Here is a 20173-nt window from a genome sequence, read left to right on the forward strand (position 1 = left end):
AACACAAGAGCAGGCAGCAACAGAATACACACAATATGAAACCGACAATTTGCCTTCTGCAAGGATTCCCCATTTCAGAGCCTACTTTTAACTTACACATCATTATCCGATGATGAGCTGGCCTCCACCCCTCATCATCTCTAGCAGCTGTCCTTGTCTCCACACCCGAACCCCTGTTTCCACCTCTCCAGTTCCTCTATCTCCTGTCAAGACTTAGGTTTCCCCATGACTCGGATGTACCTCCTGTTTGCCAATCCCCATGTCCCGAAAACCCCACAAATATATCTCCAGAAGCTGGGTCTGCACATATGTTCCCAATCTCTTGAACCCTAGTCCAATCCATTGTGTTCTCCCCATCTTCCTCACTCCCAGACCCATCACTCCCAGAGAAACCCATAAACGATTCATCATCTGTGGGAGCAGTAAATATATCCCTGAGCTTCTTCCTCTCCCGTTCTTCATCTGATTCCTGCTCCTGAGTAACCCTTTTTGTGCCTCTATTCCCATTCATCATATTTCCTTCCTCGCTCATCGACTCCCCGCCACTTGAAAACCCTTCGAATGTGTCTTCATCAGTAAGTACCATAAGTATATCCTGGATCCATTCCCTTTGCTGTACCTCATCTGACAACTGCTCATGATTACCCCTTCTTCCCCTACTGGTACTGCTAATACTGCTTGCAACATTACTTACTGACTCAACTACAACATTACCACTCCACCAATCTTGATAAGCATTCAAAGATCATTCTAATTTTTCTGGCATGTGTTTAGAACAGATAAAATAACCTGAAAACAATACTCCAATCTAGTATTAATCCAGTATCAATGCAATTTTTGGATTGTTCCATTTATGGGGTGGAAAGTGGGTTGAAGAAGTAAAACAATTTCCCCTTGATTTCCAGTTATTCCTCCCACTCATGTCCCCATTGTGGAAACAACCCTAATTTATAATAAGGGAAGGGAGAAGTGGGAATGACCAGCAAAAATGAGGAAAATGTTTTTTTCTCCTTCAACTCCCTCCTATAAGTGGGACAACTCTTCTCTCTCTAGTGCCACCTGGTGGCCTCTCACTGGATAACGAATCAGTACTCAATTTTCTTTATAGCAGGATTTTATTTTGCATGATAGAATCCCTATTATACTACACTTTTGTAGCATTCCAGTTCCACTTCAACCACCATGATTCCATCATATGACATCTTGGGATTTTCAATTTAGAAAGACTTGTTTGGAATTGTCTGCCAGAACTCTAGTGCCCCACAACACTACCAATGCCAAGATTCCATGAGATGCTGACATCACAGTTAGTGGAATTATTGTGTTACAACTGCACAGTGTGAAAGCCCCTAGTGTCTATGATATTATCATATCTTGTTAGAGCAACCGTTTGTCTTTTCTCATTCTTTGTTCTTTTTCATTGAATAATAGCTCTGTGTTTTAAGGTAAGAGTATGCAATAGCATATTCTATGCCATTTCCCTCTAAGTTCACATGGGAGCCTATCTTTCCCTGTGCTCTGCATTCAACAACACAGCCTGGAGATCAATGATCAGGAGATCAGGACTGTGACTGCTTACTTTCCCTTAATAACTTAATTGCCTGATTATGCATCATGGCAGTTTAGCCCTGAGCATATTGCCTCTATCTTTATTCATAGTGTGTACTACCTTACTATGCAAGTATGTGGAAGCTGAACTGGAGAATAGCAGTTTAAGATGAAAGATGCTAAGAGGTAGAACGGATAAGTAGAGAATTGATATGCAAAATCACAAGGTTATCTGGCATTTGACCTTATTGATCATTTTTGTTTCAAGCATTTATTTTTCCCTAGTTGCTCAACTCATTCCAATTCCTCTTAGAACAAGCTGGTAATTTTATTCTGTTCTCACAATACAGCTTATTGTCACTTTTGGTTTTTACTGGGTACTGCAGAAGTATATATACCCTTGAAGACCATCTGTTCTGAAGGTAAGTCATATATTAATAATTGCCCAATCTGAATAATCTTAGAATTTGAATTATGGCATCAAACAACTCCAAAAGCAGACAATATATATTGTCATATGTTACATTAAATGAACCTTTTAACTATTTCATTGCAGCTATTTGGATCTGGATATTCATATTTAAAAATTAGGTAACAGCATGAATTAATAACACTGCAACATAATAAACGTTTAAGAGGATTTAATGTTCAGATGTTTTTCTGGAAAGCATTATTATTCAACAAGTACATTTTCCCCAATTTACTAATGAAGGCATGAAAAGAAACTCACATGAATAAAATTTGCAGTATATAAACATGTGGCATAATCCAATGCATTTTTATTTGTAAGTAAATTCTATTGTGTTCAGTGATGCTTGTTCTCCTCAGTGCAAAATGAGCAAATGCAAAGAAGCTAAAAGCTCTTTTTCTGTCCCTGGCATCCTCCAGGGGGCTAAATGGACTACCGCAAACATTCACAAAGAACAAAAAAAAATAAATCTGGAAATCTGCTTCTGAAGTAGGAAAACAGCTATTTTTATTTATTTACTTGTTTGTTTTCATCCCACCTTTATCCAGATAAAGAGACTCATATTTGGTGCTAAAGAGTATAGAACAGGCATGGGCAAACTTTTTTTGCCTTGGGGTCACATTGCGGGCCCAGCCAGGAGGGCCAGGCCAGGAGGGGGGGGGGGGGTAAGCGCGAGCTGGGTAGGAGAGGGCCAGGAAAGGGCAGGTCATCCTCAGGTTGTTCTCCCAGCATAAGTATGGGGCTGCTCACCCCATCCTGATGCTGGGAGAAAGGCAAGACACATGGCAACTGCCCCAATCCTCCTCCCCTGATGCTCAGGCTGTCCTCTTGGCATTATGCCAGGAGGAGGGCAAAACAGATGGTGGCTAAGAGTGGTGGGTCACTATGTCCTTAGGCCAAGAGGACAAGGAAAATAAGGAGGGTCTGAAGTAAGCATCCAGGGGGGCGCATCGTTCCCCGGGCCTTCGTTGTCCATGTCTGGTATTGAAGGAAGATTTTTCTTCTGAAGGCAATTCATCTTTGAGGGTGCTACTCAGTCTGATGAAAAATTATATATTGGATGGATTTGTTTCATAACATGTTCCAAATAAATTATTCAAGCACTCCCAGAAACAAAACTCTTCCACAGGGTTAAATGAATCAAGAAAGAGAGAATCAGTAGAAAGTGACTCCCTGTATTTTCCTGCATGATTGCCCATGAATCACTTTACTGAATCTTAACTGTTTTTAACTGTACATTTTATTAGTTTTGTTGACCATCTTGGAAACTTTTGTTTATATAAACATAGAACCAAAATATAACAAAAGAAATATATACATAAGAGTTTCTTCATCCTCTTCTTCTTCATTCACACAGTCGTTTCCGACTCTTTGTGACCTCATGAACCAACCCACGCCAGAGCTCCCTGTCGGTCGTTGCCGCCCCCAGTTCCTTCAAGTTCATGCCAGTCACTTCAAGAATACTGTCCATCCATCTTGCTCTTGGTCAGCCTCTCTTCCTTTTTCCTTCCATTTTCCCCAGCATCGTGATCTTTTCCAAGCTTTCCTGTCTTCTCATGATGTGGCCAAAATACTTCATCTTTGTCTCTAATATCCTTCCCTCCAGTGAGTAGTTGGGCATTATTTCCTGGAGGATGGACTGGTCCAAGGCACTCTCAGGATTTTCCTCCAGCACCAAAGTTCGAAGGCATCTATCTTCCTTCGCTCAGCCTTCCTTATGGTCCAGCTCTCGCATCCATAGGTTACTATGGGGATTAACATTGCTTTCACTATGCAGACCTTCATTGCCAGTGTGATGTCTCTGCTTTTCACTATTTTATTCAGGTTGGCTATTGCTTTCCTTCCAAGAAGTAAACGTCTTCTGATTTCCTGGCTGCAGTCTGCATCCATCCCCATTAAATTACTGGACTGGGATGGCAATCAACAACACAATACTTGCTGTGCCATGTACATTAAAACTCTTGTACACGTGTTGACTTATAAAAATGAAAGATTATTTTGTTAGAATTAGGAATGTTTATAGGACTTCAATGTGACTTCTTACCACTCCTGCCCTCTTCTTAAATCACTTTAACCTATGACCCTTTCCTCCCCTTTCTCTTCCATTACATATTTGATTATCCAAAAATAATGATGTTTTAAATGTATTTTAATGTTTCACAAAGAAGAGTAAATTAATTTCTCTCTGTGGTAGGTCCTGTTAGGGGGTCCACTACAATATGTTATATTTCCCAACATTTGTATCTGACAAAATTACAGCTCAGTAATATATTCACTATCTTTTATTTACTGCTGTATCTTCCTTGCCTAGCAATTATAAGACTTCAGAGTAGAGCCCAATGTTTACTTTCAAAACATTACAGTTTTCTGAGAGCTGAGTGTCCATCCTATATTAATTTTTGAAGCCATGTCCATTACCCATAGATTTGCTATCTGTATATCTAGAGCATATAAATACAAATTGTTTTGTTCCGACATACTAGAGAGGAGTACCTTCCATCACTGTCTCATATCTTTGTTGGAATTAAAGCGAACAGCAAGTTTTCATTTTATCTGCACCCCAGGGGTTGTTTTTCCCAAAGTCATTTAAAGGAGTGTAGCTTTAGTATAGCTGAGGCCCTGGATATAAAAACAAATTGCACACACTTCAAATGCCTTTGCAAAAATTACATAGTACAAATTTCTTTACTATCTTGTCACTGTACCTCAATGCCTTTGGAAAAGCTCTCTTCAAAATATTGTTGTTGTTATTTGTCATTTTCTACTGAGCAAAAGTGAAGCAGAGATAAAATGAAGAAACCATGGCATATGAAGCTGGAATAAATAAACAAAAACAAAAAAAACCTCTTGAAGCTGGACACAATTTTCAAAGCAATTAATATTCTACCCCCAACTGGTACTCAGGCCCTATCTACACTGCCATATAAAACCCAGATTATCTTCTTTGAACTGGATTTTATGGCAATATAGACTCATATAATCCAGTTCAAAGTAGATAATCTGGATATGGCAGTATATGGCAGTGTAGATCCAGCCTCAGTCTACTTGGTGAATGGACAGTAGCATGAAGGACAGTAGCATGAATGCAGTCTTGGCACCATTTTAACTGACATAGGATATTGCTATTGGATAATAGGTGTTGTAATTTTACAATGTTTTAGCCTCCTCTGCCAGAGTGATGATACCTGAGAAAACTAAAACTACCACAATTCCATAGCCTTGGCAGTTAAAGTGGTGTCAAACTCCATTAATTCTACAGTGTAGATGCACCCTGAAAGAAAGACGAGAACGTACAAATAGTATAGAATTGGGAAAGTTTACAAAATCATCTATAAGTTTAAAAAATATTTCCCATTCTGTTTTCATATTTTCATGCATTCACCTATGTTGGTTACCAATACTCCTGTATAATAATGGATGTTCAAAAACCTTATGGCTTTTATAGTAACACATCTGTTATATAAGTCGACATCTGTACTATTTTGAACAGAGAACTCCTGTAATGTTGGAAATAACCCTTTGCCCAAGACTGCAGGGAAGAAACTGAGAAGGTCTGCCTGGTATTTCTTTGATAACAGTCACTGTAGTATTAATAAGCACAACATACATAATGCATGAGGATACAGTTAATAAAACGTGCTTGTCTGTGACTATCTCCCCTCTTTCCTAATGAGCTTGGATTCTCCTCACTTCCTATCAATTGGATTCTCTTACTGCCTAGCTATCAATCAAGCTTTTCCTTTCAACCAGCTGCCTTTCTCCACTTATTTCTGCTACTTTTATAACTTTGGTGACTTGCCTCTCACCTTCAAGGTTGTTTCAGGACATCTTGCTTCAAGGCAAAGCAGAACACTGTGGATTTGACAGCCTGTAGCTGTAGAATAAAGATACACCATGAAGGTAGGCACTGGCAGTACACATAAAAATATAAAATTTATGTATGGATCAAATAGGAGTTCAGGAACTGATATAATAAGAACAGCAGATAAATAGTTCCATGATACAAAGAAGAAAACTCACATTGCTTTGTTTATATACATAAATAGGAATACTGAGTAGTGGGAAAGTCACTGCAGAACTGAAATGAGATTAATTCAGAACAGATCTTAATTCTATTGCAGCAGAAGTCCAAAACATTTTCCTTGAAAATAACATCAATTCTCAATTAATAAGATATGTCTCTGAGTAAATATATTTAATTTTTGTTTTGCTGCCCAGAAATGAAAATCACATTTAAAAAGGAACTGGTTATTAACTGTTCAGGATCGTTATTATAGTTTTCTTATTTTGAACAGATTACACAGACAGGAGTGGTTTTAATAGCTAAGGTTCAAGAAGCTTTCTTTTCTACTTAAGAAAATAAATAAAACAGAAAAATTTAGAAAAATAAATCATATTGCTGGCAATCTGAAAGACATGTTGGGCAACAGGGACTCCCCTCTGGGTATTGTGTATAAGAAACAATGTTGTCAGAAAAATGCAATGATAATGTAACTAGTTTAGTATAATGCACAAAATAAAAGGGGATTAATCAGTCAACTCACAAATTCCTGTTTAAAATCTGAAAGAACATTTAATCCCCAATTTGATTTAGCTCCCTCTCTCTAGTAATCAAATGATTTTTTTACTGCAATGTCTGTTACATCAGAAAATAAATAAGGTACACATGTAAAATCCTCAGGGAAGTAGGAGGCCTTAAGGCCATTTGATTCATATTTCATACTGTTTCATTTTGCAAGATGTTTTTCCCATAGATATTTATACATTCACAAGGGCATTGACTGAGGTTTATTTGGATTCAATGTATTTGTATTTGTACACAAATTCTTATGAATTTAGCCCCAAATAGTACAGTGAAAGAAAGTAAGGTTTATGTGGTTTTCCCCTTTCTCAGTTATATTCTTTGTCATGACAAAGCTAATACATTTCTTTCAGACCTAATTCATCTTGCTTTAAACCAGTACAGTTTTGTTGCACTATTACCTTTCAAAATGTTCATGTTGAGAAACAACTAACAATAACAAACAAAAGCATACTTTTTGAGTAATAAAAGTTACATTTCTGCAGTAATATGCATACTAAAGATTGAAATAATTATCGAATGGTGCTCGGTTTCCATACTTTAATAGCAAAAAAGAAGACACATTTACCAAATGACTACTTCATACCATCAATTACTAGCCAAGAGGCAGCTGGGAGGCAATGTGCATAGACAATCACATGCACACAGTTGTTCTAAAGCAGGGGTCCTCAAACTTTTTAAGTGGAGGGCCGATTCACAGTCCCTCAGGCTGTTAGGGGGCCGGACTAGGATGAAATAGTCCAAAATTAGGATTGTTGTTGTTGTGTGCCTTCAAGTCATTTCAGACTTAGGTCAACCCTAAGTCGAAAGTTTAGGAAAGGGGCCAGGTCAATGACCTTGGGGGGGGCGCATCCGGCCCATGGGCCTTAGTTTGGGGACCCCTGTTCTAAAGCATGTATTAAACATCCTGTTGATGCTGCTATTGCACCCATACCCTTCCTTAGAAGTATCTGTTTTTGATCAGCATTCATACATTTGTACAATTTCCCTTTTTATTTAAATCTTCCTAAAGCAGAAATGAGAAATGTCCACCAGCAAACCACCTCATTAGCTACTGCTGGCTCCCAGATTCCTGGAGAATCTTCCTCTGACAATAGTTGCTAAAAGAAGGTATTACATTTTCTCAGGGTATTTTGTTTGTTTGTAATTAATTATACACCACCTTTCCCCTATCACAAAAAAAATCTGAATAATATTAGGCAAGCCTAAAATGTACAGCATGTTGTTCTTGTAATAAATCAGAATTGCCACATAAGATGCATTTTTAGATCCCTGAAGGGGAAAAAAAGATAATCTATGATAAACAAATAATTTTCCATGATGAAGATCTTATAATATTTGAAGTCTGTTAAATAAATCATACCAAAGATAGAAGAAAGGGAATGGTTTTACTCAAGTGTAATTATCTTGCAAATTTATATGGAGGCATATGGAGCCAACTAGATGGCTATAACATTATTTATTTTAAATTTCTATTTTAAAAATGTTGATGTGGATAAGAAAGCTTTATGTTCACTTTGAATTTGTATACATCTCACTCACACATATGCACACACATCTACTGCAGCTCTTTAGCCCTCTTTTTCCAAAATGGAAAAAAAAAGATGCAACAACCCACAAATGACTATTCTGGAGGCCAATAGCATGATCTGCCAATCAAAAGCTAACATATTGAAAAGGTCACAATGCTTCCATTAAAACATTCAGAGCCAGAGTGCTCTTTGTTCTTTAGTTTCATTGGTACTACAATTAATTCAGTTAAGTCTGCTTAAAGCCAAGAAGTATTATCACAGATCACAACCTTTCTTTTTTGAAAAAAAGTAATTCCTTCCTCCACTTTTTGCATTTACCTTAGTTAGCATATTTTAATGGTTTCACATGGAGGAATTTTACTAAGCATTAAGATCCAAAGAAGGCAGAGGGAGACTAGGATTTAACAGCTAAGGCAGACATGAACTTTTGAGAAAATGGGACTGAAAATGCAGACAAGCAAAAGCATTTAACCTGCTGTTGTCAGTGTTCTTTGTATTCATTTTTTAGAAACATTCAACAGGAGAAAGAAAATAGTTTATATAAGAGACAATACCAATATATGTATACTATTAAAATGTATATGATAGATACATTTATCACAATGCCATCTCCTCTGACATTTAACCAAAGGAATTATTTAAACAGTTTCCATAGTTTCATAAGCTTATATACACCCCCAAAAGATGGGGCTTCCCTTCACTAGGAAAAAAGAAAAGGAGGTAATGAGAAGATAAATATTGATCAACAACAATGAAAGAAAAGCAGCATGGTTTCACTTTACTTGGACACAAGCCATGTGAGGTTTTTGTTTCTTAATGCAATGAAAGAAATGTAATTAGTGTCATATCATCTACATTCTTTTAGTAGCATTGAAGATATTATATGATTTTATCATTTCTTTTATTTGCTGATGAATCATTTTTATCACCATCTCTATAGTAGTTTGGCATTCAGTTTTGCTTCTCACCAAAATCATAACTATTAATGTTGTATTCTTTCCATCCCCTATCTCCCATGTAATTATAAAAATTGTCACCAAAAAGAAAGAAGTAAAGATGTCAACCCTTTTTCATGTTGTTTGAAATATTGGAACAATTATACTAAAAAGTGTTCTAATTATAGACATAGCTTGGGAAGTTGAGAATTCTAGGCAGATGAGAAACCTCACAATCGTACCGTTTTGCACAAAATATAGCATTTACTGTACAGAAAGAAAGTTTTATGTACAGTATACTATTTCTGCTCAAAAATAGTTTGTACATGTGTTTTGATGGGTTTATTTATTTTGGCATTTTGGTGGGGGGTTTTTACAATAAAAGTACATCTTCAAACAGTCCTCAATAACTGACAAGATTTCTTACATCAGGGATAAATGCACATTTTTGCATGAATTCTGTTGACTGCACCCCTTCCAGTGTCTTTGAAATCTGTTGCTTGTTGTAAAAAACAGGATATACCATTCATTTATTTAGAATCATATAATACCTTGATGAGCCCCATCACCATTTTAGGATTTTTTTTGTATGTACACCTTTGTACTACCACTAGAGTATAATTTCTCATGTACATTTTTCTTCCTGTTCAGGGGATTAAGGGCTGGGGTTTACAATTATCAATTTCAGTGAGGGCGCAACCACAAATCATCATGCTCCAAGATGAACAGAAGGTCAAAAGGAAGAGAAGGTTTTGGTGATTAATTGATACCATTACCACCACCCCACACACAAATAATGTGGCTTATATTGAAAGTAAGTTAAACATGCATGAACCAGAAAGTGACTACAGACAAGCAAACAAACAAACAAATATTTATTATAGTCATAGACAAGTATAAGGAGAGTGGAATATAGTCTCATAAAAGCATTAGCATGGTTAATTGTGTATTGTTTAAATGTTTTTAAATATTTTATAATTGTATTTTAAAATGTTTATTTTAATTGTACATTGTTTTAAGGCATCGAGTAGTTGCCTATGTGTAAAGCTGCCTTGAGTCCCTTCCAAGGTTGAGAAAAGTGGGGTAGAAATGTTGTTACTAAATAAATAAAATAATTATACATTGAAACCATTTTAGTCTAGGCAAAAAGCTAAAATACAGAAGTGTATCAACAGTTTAAAATGCAAAATACTATTCAAAATAAAAATGACTAGAAGGAAATGAAAATGGAAGAGAGTCTGGAGGGAGGGGTAGGCGCATTCATGGAGTATGAGGGAGCATAAGAAGGGAGGGGTACTGTGCTGGTACGGCTGTACCAGAAACTCCGACTTTATTTTCTTGCTGCTAATGTTTGCAGTCATAGGACAGGCCACCTGTCAATCATCATTAAGTTTGGTTCTGCCCCTTGTTCAGGGCTCTGGGAGGGAAGGAGCCATTTTTAAGTCAGTCTCTCTTAAGGAAGCTAAGCTATAGGAGGTAGACCAGTTCATCCCGTAAAAAAACTTCATATCTCAATAACATCCGGGGATATAGAACATCCGAGGAAACAGAAATTCCAGGGGAAAAGGTCCCAAAAGCTCTGGCTGAGAGCTTGCAGCCTCTCAGCCTCACAGCTCCTGAGAGAAACAGCCCTGAAATTTTCATAAAAACCTTGGAGAGAGAATAGCACCACAGATCCATGGAACCCCAGCTGAAACATCTGCAAGCCTTGGAATCGGTAGTGGGTTCCACATCAGCTAGGCCCATTTAATAGACAGCCTGGGAGAGGTTATAAGAGGGTTTTCACAGTTATCCAAAGCCAATTGCCTGTCCCCTGGGGACAAGACTGAAAGGGTCAACAGTTTTTAAGGAAACATTGAAGTGTTATTTGACTCCTTGAAGATGTATTATTTGTTCATCAATAAAGACTTTGTTATCTCATTAAAGACTCAAAGGACTATCCTTGTTCAGGAAAATCCTCAACAACTTCTCTTTCGAGGAGCCCTGGCTTCCCACTGGGCATAAAGTATACGTCCTATACAAAGACAATAATTACAGGCCCAGCGCATGACAGAACAGGTACAGTCAGGCACAGGTCTAGGGGACTAGGGGGTGGGAAAAGTAAATATCTATGTTTTCAATTTGTTGATAAGTTAGAGTCCTAACTTGTGGTACCAGTAATCACCCAGTGAATTTTAAGTGCTACCACACAAAACTTGGCAACATTATAAGTTATAATAGAGTTGGTATATAAAAGCAAGGGTGGTGTAAAATTGTCCTGATTGGCCCGGGTGTTTATATAGTAATGGTGAGATGAATCTATACTCAAGAAAAAATTAAATATTTGAATATACTGGAATATAGTTAAGAGAAATTTAGATACTGGCAATACTGGAAATGACCAGAATTAGCTGCTGCTTTGTGTTTGGGGTGATGGTATACAACTGTATGTTATATACAACCGGGGCGGCCAAAGCAATAGGCGAGATACGCATTTGTGTATAGCGTCAATCCCTGAGGGACACTGTTGAGGTACCCCCAGTTCAGCACCAAGAGAGAGAGGCATGAGCCAGCAAAACCGGTGCATGCACTCCCTTTCTCATACACACAGACAAGGCAGGCAAGAGAAAGAGGCAGGATGCGATGGGGGTCCCTTGCTACTGCCACCTTTGCCTTTGCTCCTGCAGCAAAGGCAATTCCTCCCGTTTCCCTCATTTGACTCCTTCGCACCTTGGAGTGTGTCTGCGTATCTCCCTCTTCCCCCGGCTGAGGTCCGTGGGGTCTTAACGCCCACCCTCTCCTCCTCTTATTCCCAGTTTTTTAAAACTAGCTTGGATACCTGGCAATTTCTGGGTTATTTGAAAGGGGGGGGGGGTTGTTTGTTTTTTGGAAGTTAAGGTAGGTAATATCATATGTTACACTATGTCTTAGGGAAAAAAAAACCTCAGTCTTTGGTTTTTTATGAATGCTCCCATGAGAAAATGTGTAAGAATTTGGGTGAACGGTGTAAAGAAGTGTGATTTTTTATTTACAGATGCCATGTTTAACTGTGTTTTAAAAGGGTTAATATTTCAGTTACTCAGCACTCAGAATTTGGTTGCCATGGAGAAGGGGGCGGAGCCAACTGGGTTAGCTGAAGAGAGAGCAGAATTTGGAGGGAAAACACAGTCAGTCAGTCAGAGTCTGTGGTCAGCGGCCCACAGGGAGGTCTGATTCTCAGTTGGAGGATCAGGGTGGCTCAAATGTGGGATTTGAGTCAATTCTAAAATAAGTTTGGATACTTATTTTAGGTAGTCTGTGCCTTGATAAGGTACAGGGAAGTCGGGTTCTCAGTTGAGAAAATCAGGGAGGCTCAAGAGCTTATTTGAGTCAATTCTAAAATAAGTTTGGTGACTTATTTTAGGTAGTCTGGGCTCTGTTGAAGCTCAGGGAAGGCTGATCCTGAGTTAGGGGATCAGGGATAAAATAAGTTTGGTGACTTATTTTAAGATAGTCTGTTAGTGGAGAAAGAACTGACGTTTTAAGAAGTTTGGAACACCTCAACATAGCTTTGCAACCATTATCTAAGTGCCTTTAAAGAAGTTACTGTAATCATCAAGCTTGTGCCTGAATAAAAATGTTATTGTTCCTTCAAACAACTTAGTCTCTGTCATACATACACACATCAAGAATAAACAAGAAGAAAGAAGAAAAATAAAAGTCTCCTCTCTAAGTAGCTAGTGGCTGGCTACGTATTCCTATAGTGGTGGCAAGAGTTGATGATCCCCTTTGTAATTTGGTGGCAGCATTATAAAATCTCTATAAATTGGTGGCAGCTTTTAAATAAAAACATCTTTAATAACTGGTGGCAACGGATATAGTTATATATATAATATAATTAATAAAACTAACCTCCACCTCCACATCTTTACAAATTGGTGGCAGCGGTGGGATAAAAAGATTCCCCCCTGCCTGAGTACTCCACAAACGGCAATTTCCAAAAAACTTGGGTCAACCCTACCAAAACTCCCCCAGGATTCACAGTTGGTCATGTTGGGTCTATGTGCCAAGCTTGGTCCAGATCTATCACTTGCTGGGTTCAGTGTTCTTTAATACGGGTGAACTATAACTCTCTGATGCCAAGGTCAATCACCCACAAAGCCTGCCAGGATTCACAGTTGGCCATGTTGGGTCTGTGTGCCAAGCTTGGTCCAGATCTGTCACTTCCTGAGTTCAGTGTTCTCAAATACGAGTGAACTATAACTCTCTGATGCCAAGGTCAATCACCCACAAAGCCTGCCAGGATTCACAGTTGGCCATGTTGGGCATGTGTGCCAAACTTGGTCCAGATCTGTCACTTGCTGGATTGAGTGTTCTCTAATACGGGTGAACTATAACTCTCTGATGCCAAGGTCAAGCTGATGCCAGAAAAATCTCTTTTTAATTTTAAAAGTGTTCAAGTTAATTTGTGTTAAGGAAAACTGGATGTTAAAATATCCACTCAAGTGAAGCAGCCAGAGGCTGGCTATTTTGCCTCACCCATTGCAATGGTCCATGCTAGTGTGGCACTTAGAAGGACAAGAGTTTGCTTCCTTAAAAAGGTAGTGTCTATTCTCCTGGGGCTGTATTATCCAAAACAAAACTGATTGCCACACTCAACAAGCATGGGATTGAGTTCTCTGTTATTAGCAAGCCCAAAGTCTGAAAAAATCTTCTGAAGAAACAGCTTGACCAGGAAACCTTTGTGTAGTACTTGTAGACCAAAAATAACAAAAACTTAAAATTGTTGCTAAGTTTAATAAAATATTTGCTTTCTTAAAAAAGTTAATTTGTGTTAATTCTATGTAATGTAACTATATGAACATAATGTTGTAAGTAAACTTCTGATTTGTAAGGTAACTCTTTTATTCACCTCTACCTTCTACCTTTTATTTTTCAGTGATTGGTTGGGGGGGGGCACCAAAATGCTGTTTGCTTACACTTGAAAATTACCTAGGGCCGGCCCTGTATACAACTGAACATTTTTAAAAGTGGGAAGAGATGTATGCAATGAACTACTATTACCATCTTCAGGTAAAGCCGAGAAACATCTCAATCTGAAATCCCAGAGAGTTTCTGCCATCTTATATAGATAATAGGGAGTCAGATGGACTAGTGATCTGAGAGTAAATGGCCATTCCATGTGATCTATTTCAGGTGCATCTAATTCAGGCAAAGAAAATGTCAATCATATGTTTAAAAATTATTCCCATCACAAGACATACTGAGATTAATTACATATAATTCTGAAATTTAATCTTAGAATATTTGCACTGATGTGGTTGCTTTTTTATTGTTTTAAATTCCTCCACACCCTAAATTGAATTGCAACTTGTTTGTTCTTACTGTTTAGGTTCTTGACAGTACATTTATGAACGGATGCATCGTACAATTGAAAACTCTTTTGATAGAAGTGTATCTTTACAAAATCAATATTCTTTGTGAAATGTTTTGCCTGAGCAGAGCAACACACCTCCCACCATGAAGACCAATGATGACACAGACAGAGTGTTGGGTAAAACACTGGCCACAACGTATTGATTACAGAAACAAGGGTTGGCCTCCATGTATGGATCCTGTATCGGTGCAACCAGGTCAATACCGGGCCAGTTTTACCTCTGCACCCCTGGCAACCACCGGGCACAGTGCCTGCGTCCGCTAAGAGGGTGCCTTAAAAAGGCAACTCCAGCCAATCAGCGGCAAACCCCAGCCTTCAGGCGGGACCATGCAGCTGATCGGCTGGCTAGCCCCAGTGGCAGGAAATTTTCCCGCTGAGCAGGAGGCTTCTGGGAAGGATAAGCCCCCTGCAGGCGCCATTGTCTGAGAGGAGGCACCTAACTTCACAACCGTAACACCCACTAAGTTGGGTGCTGCTTTTCTCTAAAGTTTAGAATCTAAAGCAAAGGAGAAGCTTTATAATAGAGTAAGGCAGGCTTTAGGGAGACAATTTTATTTCTCAACAAATAATGAGATATCTAACTGCAGTCTTTCTGGGTTAACACTTTTACATGCATTTAATCCTCATAAACAGGGCATGAAAACTAAATGCTCAAGTTCTCAAACTCTCTACTTTGATGAATGATCAGCATTATTCCCTCTAGGTGACATAGTGCTTCAGCTTTATTCCCTAAACATTTCCTTACTATCAGCTCTAACTATAGAAGAAACATATACAGCCATATAAGAAATATAATTATACTGAAACTCTTGTCCCAGTTGGAAACATATGTTCTATTAATTTAAATTGAACAAATTCAATAGCCTTCTTTTAATAGAAAAAACATTTTTGCCTATGGATTGCTGTATTTCCAGGAAGTTCATTTTGGATGCTTAATGGATCTGCCATCCACCTTGTTCAGAGGATGGCCTTGAATGTACATAGCTTTCATGCTATGCTGAATGCCACAAACAGCAATCTGTCATGAACAGAATAGGAATAGCAAAGGAAAACAGCAACTGATCATTTAGCTGTGTGACAGTATTTGTGAACATACTGTTGGACATGATATTCTTGTCATGCATATGTTTGATGTTGATCTCAAGGTTATGAACATGATTGGTGAGCAAACCACATTTCCCATGTTTGTAGATTATTGGAGCGCAACATTACTAGCAAGCTATCTCAGTCTTTCTTTGTTACCCTTTATGATGAGAGTTGATAATGTCCTCAGCACATGATGCTCCACTCGAGTGAGGCTGAACACTTGTGATGTCTTTCCAATCGCTGGAAAAGTGATTCCGTAGAAATTCTCCTCCACTTGTATTAACCTCAGAGATTCCTCTATTTGTGCCCTTTCCCAGTCACTTTCTGCTTTTCAGTGTTCAGCTAAATTGATAAGAGGATGTTGTCCACTTCCATTCAGTAAGTATGTATCTTAGTTGAATTCACTTAAAAGCTAGAGCACTTAAGAAAAATCAATATGGCTTACGTTTTTCTGAAACCTTATGCCTTCCGCACACTAATTTCAAATTGACCCATTATGCCATGCCTTAAATTACAGTGGAAGCAATAAGAGAAGTAAACATGATAATTCTGCCTTTAAAAAACTTTATTGTAGTAGTTTATTGTAGCCTCTACATAGGCCTTTAATGTTTGTTCCAAAGCAGGGTTAGGGAGCTCTAGAAAAATATAAGAGAAAAAAAATTGCAACATGCAAACAAAAATACACTAACACAAGACTGAATGTGACCAATAGACTTTATGCATACAGGTATGGACCCGTTCTCATAGACATTCCCATGTAAACTAGCTAACAATGAAAAATAAACCCTTACGGAGCTTGTGTATGGACTGTGTTTTTAATTGTTCACTGAACCAAAGGAAACAAACTTGTTCTTTTCTTGATGGTTCCAAACACTTTCCTCATTTGTTAATGCCAATATTTCAAAAGTTCATTGTTAAGTATTTCTATATAAAGTTATTTGTTTTTGAATACTATTTTTTGTCTTCTTTTGTAAGCACCTAAATGAAGGTATTGTGCTTGATGGCTGTCAACAGCAGACATAATACTACACTCTCAATGAAAGAGTTAATAAATAATATTACTCGTATCTATGCGTAAAGCATTATTTATAGGGTAAACAATACGAGTGAGTCAGAATTTATGGCAAAACACTTATTTTTTTTCTCCACTAAAATTCAGGATAAATCCATTTATTGATATTTTTCATGTATAGGTCTCCATTAAAAAAATACATTTTCTTAGATAATCTGCCTTTTGTTTTCCTATCTCAGCTCTCCACATAATAATGGTTTATGATTTTGCAGACTTTCTCTGGATTTTTCTTTCCTTATGGGACAGAATACTGTGCTTTTCATCCATACTCAAAACTGGGAAAACCTGTGGTCAAATATTCAGAACTACCAACTTCAAAGCAAATTTTCCATGGCAACTATACCTCAAAAGCCTAGAGATACAGAATTTGTCAATTAGCATCTCCAAAGGGGGCCATTAGCTCCTTCAAAAAGCATAGGGGACTTTGTTTTAATCACTGCTTGTATTAATCTTATGATATAAAAAGAACTGCATAGCTATACATTGATAGTGCCTCTAAAGAACAATGCAACCACAGCAGCCATATTTTAAAGGAAAGAATAATTGTTCTCCATTTCTCTGTCATTAATGCTGTTTAATTAGAACAAAGCAATATTTTTTTACTGGCAGTTGTGTGGAATGGTACACAAAATAGCAATATCTGCCTTTCAACATTCTTCTCCCTTTCTGCTGCTACTTAATACTATAACCAAATTACCATGATCTACATTCAGACAGCATTGTAACAGTATCTCAGTGCATGGGCTTCATTCCAATTAAAACACACACATACACATTAAATGTACTCTTATATCTGCTCATTCATGCTAAAGATTCAAAAGGGGGCTGAGGAAGAATTTCTTTAAAAAAATAAATAAAGCCCCCTGCATTGTGACACTAAGCACAATGGTATCATTTAACTTGGGTTCTCCCCTTAGAGGCCAGCAAAGGTATCTCCATACACACAGCTCTCTATGAAATGGACCAGGAGATTAATGATCAATTAATGCTTCCAAAGCAAGGGGCAGCAACAACAACATGCATGGCCAACAAAATAAGATTTTTTTCTGAAAAAATGTATATTATTAATATGGATATATTAAATATTAGGCATGAGCGAAAAAATCATAAATGTTGTTAATCGTAATAAATTCGTTAATCGTATTAACGTATTAACCCTAACTGGGTTGCAGTTAAACATCAAGAAAACCAAGATCATGGCATCTATGGACGCGAGAGGTGGACCATAAGGAAGGCTGAGCGAAGGAAGATAGACGCTTTTGAACTCTGGTGCTGGAGGAAAATCCTGAGAGTGCCTTGGACAGCAAAAAGATCCAACCAGTCCATCCTCCAGGAAATAATTCCAGGCTGCTCACTGGAGGGAAGGATATTAGAGACAAAGATGAAGTATTTTGGCCACATCATGAGAAGACAGGAAAGCTTGGAAAAGATCATGATGCTGGGGGAAAAGGAAGAGAGGCCGACCAAGAGCGAGATGGATGGACAGTATCCTTGAAGTGACTGGCCTGACCTTGAAGGAACTGGGGGCGGCAACAGCCGACAGGGAGCTCTGGCGTGGGCTGGTACATGAGGTCACAAAGAGTCAGAAATGACTATGCGACTGAGAGAGAGAGAATCGTATTAATATTGAACTAGGTTCCGAGATGATATGGCACTTCTGAATTAACCTTCTAATTTGAAGCGTTGGTGCCCATGCCTCAAAATACCTTCGGATAACCTTCGGATATATGAGAAAGTATTTTAATTCAACCAACCATTGCTATTCAGGAGAGAAATCCCCCCTCCCCATCCTGGAGTGGTTGTGTCAGAACATGTAACACCCCTAGGCAGCGCTAACACTGGGAACCAACACGGAGGCCAATATACAATCTAATATCTTTATTAAAGCAATAAAAGTTTCAAACAAATATAAGCGGAGTAGATAGTCAAACAGTTGATCTTTTAGAAAAGATCAGAATTAGTCCAAAGAATGAAAGTTTTATGTCCAATATTAGAGTCCAAAGTCCAAAATCCAATAACCGAAACACACTCAAACTTATTGGAAGTTTGAGTGGGGAAAGGAGCAAAGTTCCTTAGGAAAGTACTTGAAATAATAGTCCAGAACCAGGGTTCAAGGCAAGGCAAGGCAATTTGTGGTGGATCTGAAACGCAGTCCAAACTTGGCAAGGGATGAGACTAGACGCCCGGTCTACTCAAAGGTAAGCGCGCACTCGAGAGTAAGTGCCCCAACGGGCCGCTTAGAAGCACAGGATCAAGAGACGATGTATTCTTCCGTTAGAAGTCCAGTTGACACTGCAACAGAGATTATCTGCACAGAACTTTTATTGAAGTCCAAAAGCTTCCCCCAAGCAGGTGCGTGACTCCCCAAAAGTTCCCAAGAGAACAAGCTGCTAACAACAAGACGCCAGATGCCTGCCTCCTCAATTCTTCCCAGGAGAACTGGCTTAGCCACAATCTCCTCGCTCCGCTAATCTCACACTTCTCCTTAAACTTTGTCTTCGAGAGCGATTTGTTTGGAAAGTAGCCCTTCTATCAAATTCTAAATTCTCTGGAGATCCGGGAAGAGCCGGCAACATTTCAAGGGCATTCCTAATTGGTTCTGGCTCTGCAATGTCAACAGGAGACATCTGGAAAGGGATAGAATCTTGCTGCGGTGGGAAAAAACCCAAATTCTCTTCATTTTGATCCGCAATGGCTGCTAGATCAGGGGCCAAATGTACCTGAGACATCACAGAACACAGGTGGCTTAAAGAGCCACACACACAATTCTTAATCTAACAAGAGGTTTATTGCAACTCAAAAACAGACTCAGAGACACTTAACTGCAGTGTCTCTGATCAACACTCAAAGTTTTAGCCCAAACTGGGCTCAAAAAGAAGAACGGAAAATAATCCAGATTAAATGGATGGATAATCCGGATTAAAATACAGTCAATGGAATTGGTAGCAAACAGCGCTGTAACAGGCTTCCTGGAAGACAGCGCTGCACGCAGAGAGTAAACAAAATCAGTCAAAATTCCAAAAACAGCAGAAAAGAAGGTCCAAACTAACGTCGTCTCCAAAGAGTTTACACAAGCCGCAGTCGAGTCAATCCGGGAGCCAGGAATAGGGGAAAGCCGCACTCACGATAGCCAATCCAAAGGTAGTTTCCAAAGTGGGGAACTGGAGCCGAAGTCAAGTCAATCCGAAGCCAGGAAGGGAGAAAGCTACAACCACGATAAGCCAATCCAAACGTTGTTACCAAAGGTCGCCAAACAGAGCCAAAGTCACCAGTCCAAAGGTCCAGGAAGGGAGAAAACATACTCACAATAGTCCAGTCCAAATCCAAGAATCACAGGAACCAGGAACGTCAAGCTGTAAAGCCAGGACCCAAAGCCCAACAGGAAAAACAGGCAGTGACAAACCTATGCCATAGAGACACTTTGCCTTCTGCAAAGGACCCCATTTCAGACCCTACTTTTAACTTACATATCATTATCCGAAAATGAGCTGGCCTCCACCCCATCATCATTCCCCACAGCTGTTCCTGTTGTCACATGTGAACCCCGGCTATCA

The sequence above is a fragment of the Anolis carolinensis genome, chromosome 3 (assembly GCF_035594765.1).
Source record: "Anolis carolinensis isolate JA03-04 chromosome 3, rAnoCar3.1.pri, whole genome shotgun sequence".
Taxonomy (NCBI): domain Eukaryota; kingdom Metazoa; phylum Chordata; class Lepidosauria; order Squamata; family Dactyloidae; genus Anolis; species Anolis carolinensis.